We start from the raw sequence: 18,480 nt of genomic DNA on the forward strand, positions 1-18,480 counted from the left end.
GAGGGGAAAAGATGGAAGACTTAGCTCTTTGTCGGCGAAGATAAGTGTTCCTTGACGGTGACGTCACGTCGACGATAGACTGCCTGCAATTAAGCAGGTAAGCTGGTCCTCCCCGGAAGTGTCGACGGGGTAACTTGAAGCTCGGCTCATGCAGCGCGGGCTTCCTGAAGGTGAGGAACCAGGGTCTCGGCGTCAGTTCATGCGAGAGCGTAGTTATAGCCCCCTACGTCACCACCATCAACGCCGGCGACAACGAGGGCGGACGGCGGTGGAGACGAAGCACGGTGGAGGCGAACCCACCCGGCATCGACGGTGCACAAATCAAGCTCCGAAGGCGGGCGGACATCCCAAGCTGAGAGTGGGACACAGTAGCGCTGCAGGGTACTGCCACGGTGACAACACCCGTGACAGGGTCGAGGCAACAGGTGGGTTGATGAAGAACATCAAGAAGAAAAGAAGCCCAGCGGCTCTTGGTAGTTGCCAACAAAAATCCCAACGCCGCCACACAGTCCAGACTCTGTCCAGCTTCTCTGCCATCCAAACCGTGAACTCTCGCAGTTCTGTCGTACTCATACGCACGAAACAGAACCCAAGGCCTGCGCAAAAATGCTGCAACGCGAGGTCCGCAGCTAGCGCACGAGATACGCCATCTAAGCGTGCAATGTTTCGATGACAGTGTTATAGCGACTGGCAAAAGGAAATCGCACGGAATGCACCCATCAACAAACACACAATAATACATCGCGCCGAAAATAACGCAACATTGCCACCAAGGACAACAGTCGTCAAACACTTGCCACCACTACGTGACAAACCCCCATCCCAGAGGAAACCGCGGGTGACAGGTGACACAGAAGATGGCTATGCCAGAGTGTATGACATGGAAAAGTCTATAGAGAGATAACTGAAGCACAAGGGACACGCCGGACGGAGGATGGATGGGCCCGATGAGGTCAATCACTACCTGTTCGAAAGGAACATCCACCAACGGCATTTTCTCGAGAGCAACCTTGCGCAACCTGCCGCGGGGAACTGTGCGCTGACACGAGTCGCAAGACGCGACAAACCGGCGAACGTCGGCACACATGCCCGGCCAATAAAAATCCGACCAGATCCGGCTCAACGTGCGTCTAGCAGCTAGGTGGCCGGCCATCGGTGAAGAATGGCCTAGAGTTAAGACCTCGCTGCGGAACGGGTGAGGAACGCAAACTTGGCGGTGGAACACTCCATCAGAACCACAATACTCGCGGTACAAAACGTTGGCGCGATACATGAACCGCACACGGCCTTGACCTTGGGAGGACCACGGGTGCTGGTCGCGAGCCAAATCACGCATCCGTTTGAGAGAAGGGTCAGATTCCTGGGCATCAATCAGTTCTTGCCTAGTCTTCTGAAGACCTTGTGATTTAGGATCGAGGGGAAGATCGCCGCAGGCGTCCTTCTTAACCTGAGCACGAGTCACAGCGGCACACGAATCGCGCGGGCCGTAAGTCGGGACTTCGACAACCACACCGGAGGGAAGAGTGAAGTGATTCCCGATGAGAACAGAAGTGTTGAGATCATTCACGACATTGATCTCGATAACTCCGGAGTAATACGGTGTCTCTACATCCACGTGGGCAATCTGAGCGACGCGACTATCCGGGCCGAACGCCCCGGTGAGATCGCGGGTCTTGCCTGTGAAACATGATTTAGGGACGACTATCATGCCGAGCCAGCGATATGTTGGAACCTGTGTCTCGGAGAGCCTCGGTCTCAATGCCACAAATTTTTACCTTGATCATGTAGTTATCGCCTGCGGTAGCAGCCTGACAATCTGGACACAACCGAGAACGCAACTTTGGCACAGAACCGTGAGCGGAGATCACATGAACACATCCAAAAATCGCGGACGACTGCCCGGAACCGGTAACCGACGACTTTTCGCGAGCTATGACGTCACGAGCACGCTTGAAGCAATAATCAGCCTCGTGGCCATCCCGATTACAATAATTACAATGTTTCTTTTCCCCGGGAGGCGCATTAATGGTGGCCACCGATTCAGAATTATCCTGAGAGGCAGGAGAACTGACCTGACTCTCCCTCTCCTCAGACTTGGCAGCCTGGCGACGCTGTCTATGCTTCTTCTTGGCACCGGAAGTACTTACGGCACAGACAGACTCGGTCTGACGACGAGAGAACGGGTTTTTGCAATCCGGCTCGTGGGCTTCTAAATAAGCTTGGGCTGCGGCAGCAGCAGCGTCAGCCGATCCGGGTGACCGCTCCTTCACAAATGCTTTGACATCAGCGGGCAGACCGTTGATAAACTGCTCAAGACGAATGAGGTCATAGAGGCTGTCAAAATCACGATTGCCTTTGGCAAGATGAAGCCAACGGTCCAAATACATCTTGCTGCGCTCCAACACCTGCTCGTATGTCTCGGAACCAACACGTTTGGCAGCGCGGAACTTCTCTCTGTACGTCTTCGCCGTGCAATGGAAAGCTTTCAAAAGAGCATCCTTTAAAACATCATAGTCATCAGCTATTTCAACTGACAACTTCGTATAAACCTCGGCAGCTTTGCCCTTGAGGTGACCACTCAACCTGAGGGCCCAAGTCGAGACCTCCCACTTCATCTGCGTAGCAATACGCTCAAACTTGGTCAGGTACGTATCCACATCATCCCCATCGTCCAAATAAGGCAACCGAATTTTGTCGGCAATAATGCCAATGTCTGATTTCTTGGACGTGACTGAGGCGGCCGCCAAAGCAACCTGGTGAGCATGCGTTTGTTCCGGGTTGGCTAAAGCGTATGAGTGGCTTTCTTCTTCCATGGCGAGTCGGCGTTTCCTCTCCTCAGCTTCTAGTTCAAAGTTACGTTTCCTCTCTTCGGCCTCAACCACAAAATCCAACAAATCACGTCCGGTAAGACCGGCCTCCTTACCTAACTGAAGGTAGTCCATGGTGGTAGGAGGATTACCTGAGGGAGTAGCAGCCAGCGGAGGAGCAGGAGCGGCAACAAAAGAGGTATCAGAAAGCGAATACTCCGAAGTATCAACTACGTCAGAGGAAGAAGAATTATCGTCGTCAGTGACTGTTTGTTCGGAATAATCAACACGTGGTAAAGAACGTAATTTCCTTGGAGACGAGTCCTTAGACATCGTCTGTGCATGACATCATGAAAACAAGACCGAAACCCGTAACGAAGAACGAGTGTGAATCAAATTGCAAAGATGAAATAGCTCGGAAAAACCCACAACAAGGGACAAGGCTATATACCACACAAGTGAACAAATAGGGACGGGAACAAGTAAAACAGAGGGTTAACAACTTATGAACTTATAAAAAAAAACCAGTATAAGTTAGCTTTATATGTCAACCGTGTTTTATACCCTGCATCTCCACCAAATATGTCACGTCAAGGCGTGAAATGTAAGTTACTTGTGTTGTTGGTGTTAATAAAAGAAATAACCAAGCCCGTTTTGCATCCTTTTCCAAGTTATTATTCACATTTGTATTCACTCTGTTTCCAACTTCAAGCACACTTATAACACATGCACACGCACACAACTATAAAGCGGTTAGTAAGGGTTAATGGAAATAGTTACTCAGCACCCCTGTGCTAGATCACGACAATACACAAGTATAAACAAGGCAAGGCAGACGTCCGGCTGCAGCCTTGGCAATCAAACACACGGGAAAAAGGACCTGCGATAGATTGCGATCAATAATAATTCAAGGGTCTTCGCCACAGTAATCGTTCATGAAATTCACAAGAAACAGGAAAAATCAATTGAAGATTTAAGAGAATAAGGACTGACCCTGTACATTTAATAGGGAAAACGCATGAAACAAATATTCAAAGAAAGTCTAGGGACTACTCCCTGATGCATATCTTGGGACTCCTCCCGAAGATCAAGAGTTATTGAGACGAGCCTGCGTTGTCTCAATATTTACAAGTTTTTCCTCTCTGTGGGGTAAACAACAAAAAATGACTGACACCGTCGGGCCGGGAACAAGAGAGGGGAAAAGATGGAAGACTTAGCTCTTTGTCGGCGAAGATAAGTGTTCCTTGACGGTGACGTCACGTCGACGATAGACTGCCTGCAATTAAGCAGGTAAGCTGGTCCTCCCCGGAAGTGTCGACGGGGTAACTTGAAGCTCGGCTCATGCAGCGCGGCTTCCTGAAGGTGAGGCACCAGGGTCTCGGCGTCAGTTCATGCGAGAGCGTAGTTATAGCCCCCTACGTCACCACCATCAGCGCCGGCGACAACGAGGGCGGACGGCGGTGGAGACGAAGCACGGTGGAGGCGAACCCACCCGGCCTCGACGGTGCACAAATCAAGCTCCGAAGGCGGGCGGACATCCCAAGCTGAGAGTGGGACACAGTAGCGCTGCAGGATACTGCCACGGTGACAACACCGGTGACAAGGACGAGGCAACAGGTGGGTTGATGAAGAACATCAAGAAGAAAAGAAGCCCAGCGGCTCTTGGTAGTTGCCAACAAAAATCCCAACGCCGCCACACAGTCCAGACTCTGTCCAGCTTCTCTGCCATCCAAACCGTGAACTCAAGCAGTTATGTCGTACTAATACGCACGAAACAGAACCCAAGGCCTGCGCAAAAATGCTGCAACGCGAGGTCCGCAGCTAGCGCACGAGATACGCCATCTAAGCGTGCAATGTTTCGATGACAGTGTTATAGCGACTGGCAAAAGGAAATCGCACGGAATGCACCCATCAACAAACACACAATAATACATCGCGCCGAAAATAACGCAACATTGCCACCAAGGACAACAGTCGTCAAACACTTGCCACCACTACGTGACACCCGGCGACGGCCGGGGCTCTACTTCTTCCCGGCGAAGCGGGTAATCATCTAGTATATATATATTTTTATAAATCCACGTGCACAAGACAAAACACTTTCATACTGGGGGAGCGAGCCAGTCTGAAGAGTACTCGGGTCCAGCGCCAGCGTTTTTTTAATATTTTATAAGAGAGCTAATTTAGGGTTTTTTTTACAGGTTTTTCGACATGAGTTGCTTCACTGTCTTCACTTTTACCATGGATTTCTGCGATCACAGGGTTAGTTTTTTTATTTCTTTTTACATTTAGTCAAGTTTTGATTTTTTTTCTTTGTTTGTTTGTTTGTTAGTTTCTTTGTTTGGTTCATTGTTTGTTTGTTTGTAGGTCAAGGTCATTTTAAGTAGAGTATCAAAGTACTGTTGTGTTTGTCCTTTTTGGTGATACACGCCTCTATTCCTCTACTCCTCTATTCCTCTACTCCTCTATTCCTCTACTCCTCTATTCCTCTACTCCTCTATTCCTCTATTCCTCTATTCCAAAGGGACACGCCTCTATTCCTCTATTCCTCTACTCCTCTATTCCTCTACTCCTCTATTCCTCTATTCCTCTATTCCTCTATTCCAAAGGGACACGCCTCTATTCCTCTATTCCTCTACTCCTCTATTCCTCTATTCCAAAGGGACACGCAGGAGCACATTATTGTACACACACATTGAGACCCGCACAAACATACATTTATGGAGACACACATACACAGACTCAAACATACACTGACATGCACATGCACACGCATACACAGACTCACACAACCACACATAAACACAACACACACACACAGACTCACACACACACACACACACACACACACACACACACACACACACACACACACACACACAGACTGACACAACCACACATCAACACAACACACACACACAGACTCACACATAAACACAACACACACACACACACACACACACTCACACAACCACACATAAACAAAACACACACACTCACACACACAGACTCACACAACCACACATAAACATGTAACACATTCAAAACCTAACTTAACTTGTTTTCAACATGTACATAATTCTAACTTATTAGTTAAAGGGAAACAACTGTTGTTTTTTGGGTAATGTGGACATTGATTGGTAGCTCCCTTTACAGGTTCTATTTTTGGATTTAAATAATATTGTTCAAGCTGTTTCAAAAGTGTTTTTGATTAGGTATTAATTATAAACTTTAATAAGTTGTAAAGATATCTTATTTCATTTTATGATATTTATTGTTAGAAAATCGTCCAGTTCGGATTTTAGAGTTTTGTCACTTCCGCCCTCTGCTTGAGAAGTCGCCAAGATGGTGTGAAACCTCTCGACAACATTTTGGTTCTAAATGAGGTGAATACTGATTTTTATATTGTCATCTGCTTGGGGTGTGGTCGGTTCTTAGGGTTAGCAAGATGAATAGGTATTAGGATAAATTGGAGGGGTTATTTTTGTAAATCTGTTCTGAAACGGAAATATTTGTAATTTGACCATGCTGTGGGTTTTTTGACAGAAGCACCTGTCACAGAAATGGTGCAGAATATTTGTGTTTTGGGTTATAGTTTTTTTATGAAGTGCATAGACGGAAAGATAAGTGTGTCACTGATGTTTTGAAGTTAAATAGGGTTTAGGTTTTGATTTGAAACAAATTTAGTTTTGGTTTATAATTTCAAATTTGAAGTAAAAGAAAGTTTTGCGCATGCGCGGGAATAACCGAAAGCGCATTGTATTATTGGAAAGTTGGCTGCCGCTGTTTTATTGGAAAAAAAGTGTTGGTGACTAGTGTTTTATTTGAGATGTTTGAGGTGAGATTTCATTCCAAGTGATTTAGACGTTGTGATTTGAATAAGTTTGGTCATAATGGTCAGTTTATCACTGCAGATAAATGTGATTATGTATGGACACTTCTTGTAGCTAGTTTTGAGTTTGTAACAATGGTGGAGTGAAACACATGTGATGTGTGGTATTGTTACAAAGAAGAACAAAGATGGTTTGTCACTGTCTTGTAGGATAATATATCTCTTTCTGTTTCTGTCAATGAAAATGGAATTGATCACAGTAGGCAAAATGTTACTCCTGTGTTAGGAAGAAGATTTGCTATTTATAGTTGGTAAATAGTAAATGATGTCTTAATATCCAGGGCCGGACCCAGGGGGGGGGGGGGGGGGGGGGTTCCAGGGGTTCCGGAACCCCACCCCTGGAAAAAGCTTGCTTTGAGTGTTTGTTTTTTTAAAAATAAATTTTGTGTGTGTCTCTAACAAATTTTATTCAATGTGAAATCCGATGAGAAAAAGGTACTCCCCCCCCCCCCCCACCAACTCACACTGACAGGCCTTAACCCTCAAAACAAGGCCCAGAATGCACCAGATTACACAGATTTTAACCGTTTTTCAAAAATTTTCAGGGGGGGCATGCCCCGGGACCCCCCTAGTTCGCGCGCCTGCAAAGCAGGCGCGCGCTTGTGGCTTAGCCACTTCGCTGATTTGCCCCCCCAATAAAGGAGGAACCCCCCCCTTACAACTCATTTGGTCCGGCCCTGATATCAGCTGTTTCTAGTTGATAGTGTGGAATGATAGTTTGAACACAGTAACTATGTGGTAATTATTAGTCATAATTACTAGCCTCTAGTAACATTGGTTAACTATTATTTGTGTTTTGTTGTATGGTAATAAGAAAACGTTGTGTTTAATTTCAGAGCCGACCAGTCTGACTTTTACATTAGTCTGACTAAGTGGTTTTTGTTCTGGAATTTTGGTGAAGCACCTTACCAACACTGGGGTTTCTTTAAGTTTGTTTTTAAGATTTTGGTATTTAGGCCTAACACTGTTCTTTGGTCATTGTGTTTTATTTTTGGAAGTTGTATTTTGTTGAAACAGAAAAGACACAAGAGAATAAAGGATTTTGAAACATTTATTTCTGTATTTGTGTTATTCATTTAACACATAAAATCCCCTACCCCCTTTCTTAACATAATTGATTTTTCTACATATTAAACTTGAAAAATCAAGATTGTTACAAACACAGCACACACACACACTCACACAACACACACATCAACACAACACACACACAGACTCACACACACAGACTCACACAACACACACATCAACACAACACACACACATCAACACAACACACACATCAACACAACACACACACACAGACTCACACAACACACACATCAACACAACACACACATCAACACAACACACACACAGACTCACACAACACACACATCAACACAACACACACACACAGACTCACACAACACACACATCAACACAACACACACACAGACTCACACAACACACACACAGACTCACACAACCACACATAAACACAACACACACACAGATGTGGGAACCTTTTATTTACATCTCAAACACTCACGTTAAAAACAATTGCTTAGTCACATGTACCTTCGTCACCTCACAAAACACGTTGACGTCACAAAACTTCTTAACGTCATTCATCATCAACACGATGCAAAAACCTACCAGTGTCATGACATCAACACAAAATACACTGGTGAAAAAACAGGAATTTGTCTATTCTGTCTACACATCGGAAGTACTGAAGTACTTGCCGCGATTACAGAAAGTACTGACATCGAGAGAGAGAGAGAGAGAGAGAGAGAGAGAGAGAGAGAGAGAGAGAGAGAGAGAGAGAGAGAGAGAGAGACAGAGACACAGAGAGAGAGAGACAAAGAGAGAGAGACAGATAGAGACACACAGAGAGAGACAGAGAGAGAGAGAGAGACAGAGAGAGAGAGACAAAGAGAGAGAGATGGAGAGAGAGACAGAGACAGAGAGAGAGAGAGAGAGAGAGAGAGAGAGAGACAGCACCCAGACTGTTGCTATTACAAGCAGTGTTACTATTAAACACTAATAAAGACGACTTAAGAACATGAGATCTAGTAAGAACCGAAAAAAGAGAAAAAAATAAACACAGCATGGCATACAATCATACATACTATTTGCAAAGACCACCACTTATGCCGTGTCAACGTTAAGTATCACCATCATCATGTTATCAACATCATCATGTCATTAACATCATCATGGCAAACAACAAAAAGATTATAACGTGATCGGAATGACCCCCCTCCCCCCCCCCCCAAAAAAAAAAAAAAAACCCAACGAAAACTTCACAGATTTAAAAAAAAAACCACAAACGCACAAATGGATTCCTTTGTAAAACCTGGGTGTGTAGTCCTCTATAAAAGAGGATAAACATTACAAATACGGAAGGGTTTTCTCTCTGAACCGCGAGCAATGGGGTAACCAGATTCTTTCCTGTCAACCCGCCTCAACTATGTAGTTATTCACCATAAACACCATTTTATACTGCGAGTTTTACACTTGGACACTTACCCCCAAACACACCTGGCTGCTTGCTACACCCAGAGAGATTTGTTGGCTGAATTTACTTTAAAACTGAATCTCTCAATCTAATGACACATTTTGCCAGCCAGACGAAGCCTAACAGCGACTGAGCCAAACTGTCAAGAAATGTGTGCAAAAAGCCCCCAAAAAGTGCAATGTCTCGCAAGCTTTTGCTTGACACGGGAGCATCGCACGCCATAATGATCTTTTGTTTCAATCATTGTGTTTTTAGAACAAGCCTTTAATAATCCTATTCCCTATCTTCCACTGCTTACAGCAGGAAACCCAAAATGGAATGTTGTTACCAATTGTTTGCCAAGACAACAATTCATAACCGTAAAAAGGTAGTTGTTTGGAATGTAAAACGTGGATCATTTGAGCGGACATTTTGCACATTGCCTAAAAGGGGTGAGTATTGCAATGTTCTAGCAACAGTGAGTATACCACAGTTTCAATCGCTGGCAAACATAAAACCAAAGAAGATTTCTCTCGTCCTACGGATGTTTGAAGCTTAACATGGAGTTATCTGTACAGAGCGTATGAGGATTTCGTTCAGTGTCACACCAGAAGCAAACAGTTTAGAACAGAAGAAAAACAAGTCGCGTAAGGCGAAATTACTACATTTAGTCAAGCTGTCGAACTCACGCAATAAAACGAACGCACTGTAGTTTTTCACCAAGACAGTACAGCTTCGTCAATCCCCGCAAGAACAAAATCGCTCACCTTCCACGTGCAAAACGCAGTGAAATTAACACGACAGAATAGCGCGGTAGCGTATTGTGCTAAGCAGTAAAGCGCGCTTTTCTGTATTCTTGTTAACTTTCGGAGCTTGTTTTCAATACAACCTTATCATATCTATATGATTTTGGAATCAGCAAATGATAAAGAATAAGATGAAATCATTTTTGGATCGATTTCTTACATTTTTTTTGTAAGACTAATTAATCTATTTTCGTTAATTGTGATCACATTTTAAGAGTAAACATGACATATGTGTACATAGGGTTAGATTCAGATTATGATGAAGAATACGATGCAATCAATTTTAAATCTGTTTGCCAAAAATCGATTTTAATAACAACTTTAATGAGCAAACTCATCAATTAATTTTTAAGCCTCCAAGCTGAAATGCAATACCAAAGTCCGGCCTTCGTCCAAGATTACTTTACCAAAATTTCAACCACTTTGGTTGACAAATTAGAGCGTGACAGTGCCGTCTCAACTTTTACAAAAAGCCGAATATGACGTCATCAAAGACATTTATCCAAAACATGAAAAAAACGTCTCGGGATATCATACCCAGGAACTCTCATGTCAAATTTCATAAAGATCGCTCCAGTAGTTTACTCTGAATCGCTCTACACACACACACACACACACACACACACACACACACACACACACACACACACACACACACACACACACACACACACACACCACGACCCTCGTCTCGATTCCCCCTCTAAGTTTAAACATTGTAGTCAAAACTTGACTAAATGTAAAAACAGAAAAAAGAATGGGCAGCAAAGTTTGCAAAACATTAGGAACACAAAGACCATGGAATAGAGAACAAGTCTCTCAGAATCCTGCAAAACAACGTCACAAACACACACGCACGCCGTCGCGATATAACCTTCCTGGTTGAAAACGACGTTAAACACCAAATAAAGAAATAAAGAACACACGCACGCTTTCTCACTCTCTGACTCGCACATTGTACACGAAGGTCTCGAGCTTCCAGGACAACACTTTTACCAGAGTCACAAAGCAAACAAACATTCTACACGAAGGTCTCGAGCTTCCAGGACAACACTTTTACCAGAGTCAAAAAGCAAACAAACATTCTACACGAAGGTCTCGAGCTTCCACGACAACACAAAGCAAACAGCGTTTCAACACAGGCCCACAACCTATGTGTGGAGAACTACATCGGTGCGCTTAAAATGGTGCAAGAAGGGGAAAGGACACAGTTGGTCAGGCAGGTCAGAAGACGCCAACAGTCCAGATGGAGCCACTTCCTCCGCCCATCACGTCACGTGAGGGCATCATCATGTCTGTCCATACCTGTTCACCCTGTATCGTTATCGTCAAGGCAATCCAAACAAGTCGCGTAAGGCGAAAATACAACATTTAGTCAAGCTCAGTCGAACTCACAGAATGAAACTGAACGCATTGCATTTTTTTCCGCAAGACCGTACACTCGTAGCATCGTCTGTCCACTGCTCGTGGTAAAGGCAGTAAAATTAACAATCCAGGAAAGCGCAGTAGGGTCTCCTACAGCGCCGCCGGAGCAACGCGGTGGCATCTCCATTTGACGTGGTGGGGTCGCCAAGAACTCCATGCAATGGCGCGCACTAAGCGTGCTATCCTCCTCAGCGCAACCGCTACCCCGCTTTTCTGGATTGTTCATTTTACTGCCTTTGCCACGAGCGGTGGACAGACGATGCTACGAGTGTACGGTCTTGCCAAAAAAATGCAATGCGTTCAATTTCATTCTGTGAGTTCGACTGAGCTTGACTAAATGTTGTATTTTCGCCTTACTGACTTGATTTTGGAAAATTGTATTCAGTCTACGACCCATGGATGTTACAATATATCGCACTCTCTGATGCGTGCGTATCAAAGATGAACAGCCAAATAGCAAAGATTTACACACAAAAGTACAGGTCGATTTCTTTCCAAATTGTTTTGAGTAGTGTAATTAGCTTCCCACCCACCGCCAATGTGAAATAGTCTGGTTACAAATTCTCAATAGGTATACTAGCGGAAAAAAGTTAGGGACGGGCCACTGATTTCCCCGCTGACTTTCATTTGTTTAAAACACCCTGTTCTTTCGTCAGCAAAATCAAATGGCTGTCGCATGCTACACACCAATGGGTAGGTTATGCTGTGTTAGCAGGAAAACTGCACGGGACTCCCGGGCGCAGAGCTGCAGCACGTGACTAAAATAGCAAAATCGCAAAAAAAGTAGGCTGTTGTTTGGCGTGCGCACGGGTAGAATAAGGCAGGTAACATGGCAAGATTGTTGTGCACATGCAAGGACAATCCTTCGAGTGTGAATTGTGATCACGAACTCGGCTTTATAAGCCGCCGATTTTCTGCGAGCTGCCATCTCCTCACCATGCCTGCCAGACGGAAGCTGACAACATTCAACCGAGGAAGAGCAATTGCCTGGCTCCACGACGGCGTATCCAAGTGCGAAGTGGCCAGGCAACTTAGGGTATCGCATTCAGTCATTGTAAGGCTGAATCAACGGTTCCAGACGACAAACAATGTCGAGGAGAGGCCCAGGTCCAGGTCGGGTCGCCCCAAAAAGACTACTCCTAGGGAAGATCGTTTCATCCAACGGCAGGCGCTGCAGCACCGGGCCACCACCTGCAAGGTCATCAGAGGGCAGTTACGGGAGGCCACTAACATCAACGTTAGTGAGAGGACCATCGGCAACCGCCTGCATGACGCCCGGCTGCGGAGTCGTCGTCCTGCTGTGCGTCCCCTGCTGACACAGGCTCATCGCCGGGCTCGTCTGGCCTGGAGTCGCCGCCACTTGAGATGGACGCGCCGGGACTGGGCTCAGGTCCTATTCAGTGACGAGTCCAGGTTCAACCTGTACCATTCTGACGGCCGGCGCAAGGTCTGGAGGCGTGAGGGCGAGCGTTATGAAGACGACACAGTTCATGAGAGGGTGGCCTTCGGCGGGGGCTCTGTCATGGTTTGGGGGGGGCTTCAGCCTTCATCAATGCACCCCCCTGTACCATGTGGTCGGGAATCTCACTGGTCAACGCTACAGGGACGAAATTCTCGCCCCTATTGCCTTGCCGACCCTGCAGCAGATTGGCCCAAACGCCGTGTTTCAGGATGACAATGCTACACCTCACAGGGCCAGGCTTGTCAACGACTACATCCAGCAAACCGGGGTCGTCAGGATGGATTTCTCTGGCTGTTCGCCAGACATGAACCCCATAGAGCGTGTAGGCCTATGGGACGAACTGGACAGGCAGGTGAGGGCCAACCACCAGCCTCCCAGAAACCTGCAGCAGCTGCTGCAGATGCTCCAACAGGAGTGGCAGGCCATTCCACAGGCCTTTTTCACGAAGCTTATGAACTCTATGCGGTCAAGGTGTGGTGAACTTGAGCGCAAACGTGGCGGACACACCCATTATTGACCTCATGAAAGACTTGTTATGTTTATTTGTGACCCCTCTGCTGTTTGTGGACATGAATAACCGAATCGGCTCGATGAAATAAACCCAAATTTTGCAGTTGCGTTGCACATTGACTGAAGTAATCGTGTTCCAAATTTCCGTACGATATGTTCATTCGTTCTTTTGCTGTGATTGCGTGTGTGAACCGTCCTTAACTTTTTTCCGCTAGTATAGATACATATCAATCAATCAATCAATCATTGAGTCTTATATCGCGCATATTCCGTGGGTACAGTTCTAGGCGCTCTGCAGTGATGCCGTGTGAGATGAAATTTTATACGGCCAGTAGATTGCAGCCATTTCGGCGCATATTTACCTTTCACGGCCTATTATTCCAAGTCACACGGGTATAGGTAGACAATTATTAACTGTACCTAAGCAATTTTGCCAGGAAAGACCCTTTTGTCAATCGTGGGATCTTTAACATGCACACCCAATGTAGTGTACACGGGGGGAGGTTCGAACACCGAAGAGAGTCTGCACACAAAGTTGACTCTGTGAAATAAATTTCCGCCGAACCTGGGATCGAACTCACGCTGACAGCGGCCAACTGAATACATATAATTATGTTTAATAGTTTCACAATGACAGGACTTTGTCACCAATATTTCATCTTCCCTTTTTCGTAACCAAAACACCTATTTTGAAATATTGAAAAAACACCTCAACCACCTCATTTAGGTCACTTGTGCGTACACTGGGTCAGAGGCCTAAAACCACGTGACAAATCGGCACTGAACACCGATTCTTTTTGGTTTCGTTTGTAAACAATCAATACTGTATACTTTCTAGCCTTCTAATGTAGTGTTGGTAAGACAGTGACTGTTCTCAGATTAATGGTGTTGAGATTGCCCTTTTCTGTATTTTTTGCACACCGGTACACTAGGTTACATGGAATGCGCAGCTGGTCCCGATCAACTGTAATTCTCGCCAGAATGAGCCTAATGGAGTGTGCATACAATACTTGATCGTTCAACTAAAATAACATACTGATGGTCAACAATATTTCGACTACAAAATAATATCATATGCTCTGAATTATCATCTCCTCCGTGAACAACGACAGGAAGACGATAAGAGAGAAAGAAAGAGAGAGAGAGAGAGAGAGTAATAGAGAGAAAGAGAGACAGACAAGGGGGGGAGGGAGAGGAGGGAGATAAAGACGACAGTAAAATGACGGAAACCAGGACATACATGTAGAACGTGTCAGGCGGTCACCACAATCACAACTCCTGTCAAGATAGACACACGGAGCTCCTGTCAAGATAGACACACGGAGCTCCTGTCAAGATAGACACACGGAGCTCCTGTTGGTGATCCCAGACTTTCACGCAGAAACACAAATTGGAATACAACATCCGGAAGAAAACATACACAGGCACAAGAAAAAAAAAATACACACATCACAAACCAAAAAGAAAAACAAACAAATCATCATATCACACACACACACACGCACACACACACACACACACACACACACACACACACACACACACACACACACACACACACACACACACACACACACACACACACTCATACACACACGCGCGCACACACACACACGCACACACACACACACACACACACACACACACACACACACACATGAACAAAACGAACACTATATGAGCGGCTATCCACTTTCTCAGCGAACTGCACTGAACGTAGTCCGCTGCTAGTGCAAAAGGCAGTAAAATTAACAATCCAGAAAAGCGGGGTAGCGGTTGCGCTGTGCTTCATAGCACGCTTTACTGTACCTCTCTTCGTTTTAACTTTTTGAGCCTGTTTTTAATCGAAACATATCATATCTATATGTTTCTGGAATCAGGAAGTCCGAACCGACAAGGAATAAGATGAAAGTGTTTTTAAATTGATTTAGAAAATCTAATTTTGATCATAATTTTTATATTTTTCATTTTCAGAGCTTGTTTTTAATCCAAATATAACACATTTATATGTTTTTGGAATCAGGAAATGATGAAGAATAAGATGAACGTAAATTTGGATCGTTTTATAATGTTTTTTTGTTTTTTTACAATTTTTAGATTTTTAATGACCAAAGTCATTAATCAATTTTTAAGCCACCAAGCTGAAATGCAATACCGAAGTCCGGACTTTGTCGAAGATTGCTTGGCCAAAATTTCAATGCATTTTATTGAAAAATGAGGGTGTGACAGTGCCGCCTCAACTTTTACAAAATGCCGGATATGACGTCATCAAAGACATTTATCGAAAAAATGAAAAAAACGTCCGGGGATATCATTCCCAGGAACTCATGTAAAATTTCATAAAGATCGGTCCAGTAGTTTAGTCTGAATCGCTCTACATACACACACGCACAGACAGACACCACGACCCTCGTCTCGATTCCCCCTATAATGATAAAAACGAAAAACCAGCAATAACATGGTGACGTAAGCACTCAGCATTTAAAATTAAATGAAAACGTAAAAAAACAATCTTACAACTTTGCGTAGAACTCTGCACTAAAAATATCATCTTCATACTTTTCCCCACGACTGTTCGCATGAGATTCCGTTCAAACAACCTGCACACCTCTCACACCACATAACTATATTGATCTCGGTCATAAGCCAATCCTGTCAGTGTCACAGTCAAACAAAAGGGATATTGTATTATATTACACATTAACCAACGCTAACATACAATTCGGCCCTGAAATAAATCTACCTGTAAAAAGCAAAAGGAGGAGACCATCATCAATCATGAGCAAACGGTGTTTTTTTGTTTGTTTGTTTGTTTGTTTAACGCCCAGCCGACCACGAGCAAACGGTGTTTTTTGTTTGTTTGTTTGTTTGTTTGTTTAACGCCCAGCCAACCACGAGCAAACGGTGTTTTTTGTTTGTTTGTTTGTTTGTTTGTTTGTTTGTTTAACGCCCAGCCGACCACGAGCAAACGGTGTTTGTTTGTTTGTTTGTTTGTTTGTTTGTTTGTTTGTTTGTTTGTTTAACGCCCAGCTAGCCGACCACGAGAAAACGTTGGGTTTTTTTTAACGCCCAGCCGACCACGAGCAAACGGTGTTTTTTTGTTTGTTTGTTTGTTTAATGCCCAGCCGACCACGAGCAAACGGTGTTTTTTGTTTTGTTTGTTTGTTTAACGCCCAGCCGACCACGAGCAAACGGTGTTTGTTTGTTTGTTTAACGCCCAGCCGACCACGAGAAAACGGTGTGTGGCAATGCAATCAATCAAACTGGGCAACAAGCAGATAGAGAAAACGGTGTGTGGCAATGCAATCAATCAAACTGGGCAACAAGCAGATAGAGAAAACGGTGTGTGGCAATGCAATCAATCAAACTGGGCAACAAGCAGATAGAGAAAACGGTGTGTGGCAATGCAATCAATCAAACTGGGCAACAAGCAGATAGAGAAAACGGTGTGTGGCAATGCAATCAATCAAACTGGGCAACAAGCAGATAGAGAAAACGGTGTGTGGCAATGCAATCAATCAAACTGGGCAACAAGCAGATAGAGAAAACGGTGTGTGGCAATGCAATCAATCAAACTGGGCAACAAGCAGATAGAGAAGTCATTGACGAATTCCGAAAACAACTCTGTCGGGTTTGTATGGGCTGGGGAAGAGTGAACACCCTGGCGTGTCCTGTGACAACCCTTGGAGGGGCCAGTCACTGGAGAGGGGTGTGTGGGGTGTGTATGGGCTGTGGTAAACACCCTGGCGTGTCCTGTGACAAACCTTGGAGGGCCAGTCACTGGAGAGGGGTGTGTGGGGTGTGTATGGGTTGTGGTAAACACCCTGGCGTGTCCTGTGACAAACCTTGGAGGGCCAGTCACTGGAGAGGGGTGTGTGGGGTGTGTATGGGCTGTGGTAAACACCCTGGCGTTTCCGCTGACAAACCTTGGAGGGGCCAGTCACTAGCGAGGGGTGTGTGGGGTGTGTATGGGATGTGGTAAATACCCTGGCGTTTCCTGTGACAACCCTTGGAGGGGCCAGTCACTAGCGAGGGGTGTGTGGGGTGTGTATGGGTTGTGGTAAACACCCTGGCGTTTCCTGTGACAAACCTTGGAGGGGCCAGTCACTGGAGAGGGGTGTGTGGGGTGTGTATGGGTTGTGGTAAACACCCTGGCGTTTCCGCTGACAAACCTCGGAGGGGCCAGTCACTAGCGAGGGGTGTGTGGGGTGTGTATGGGTTGTGGTAAACACCCTGGCGTTTCCTGTGACAAACCTTGGAGGGGCCAGTCACTGCAGAGGGGTGTGTGGGGTGTGTCTGGGGTGTGGTAAACACCCTGGCGTTTCCGCTGACAAACCTTGGAAGGGCCAGTCACTGGAGAGGGCCTAGGGTGTGTGGGGTGTGTATGGGTTGGGGAAGAGTGAACCCTGCCACCCACTTGGTCTCAGTCGTGCACATCACTCATCAGTCCTGCAGAATGTTAGCGATATTTCTCACGAAACTAAAGCATTCCTGTTTGCTGGGTTCCTGTTTTGTTGTTGCTGCTCACATCATTCAACACGGTCTGTCGTTATCTAACTTCACACACGATACTCTGTTTTGTTGTTGCTGCTCACAACATTCAACACGGTCTGTCGTTATCAAACTTCACACACGATACTCTGTTTTGTTGTTGCTGCTCACAACATTCAACACGGTCTGTCGTTATCAAACTTCACACACGATACTCTGTTTTGTTGTTGCTGCTCACATCATTCAACACGGTCTGTCGTTATCAAACTTCACACACAATACTCTGTTTTGTTGTTGCTGCTCACAACATTCAACACGGTCTGTCGTTATCTGACTTCACACTGTTTTGTTGTTGCTGCTCACAACATTCAACACGGTCTGTCGTTATCTAACTTCACACACGATACTCTGTTTTGTTGTTGCTGCTCACAACATTCAACACGGTCTGTCGTTATCTGACTTCACACACGATACTCTGTTTTGTTGTTGCTGCTCACAACATTCAACACGGTCTGTCGTTATCTAACTTCACACACGATACTCTGTTTTGTTGTTGCTGCTCACAACATTCAACACGGTCTGTCGTTATCTAACTTCACACACAA

This window comes from Littorina saxatilis, linkage group LG9, assembly GCF_037325665.1.
Source record: "Littorina saxatilis isolate snail1 linkage group LG9, US_GU_Lsax_2.0, whole genome shotgun sequence".
NCBI classification, from domain to species: Eukaryota; Metazoa; Mollusca; class Gastropoda; order Littorinimorpha; family Littorinidae; genus Littorina; species Littorina saxatilis.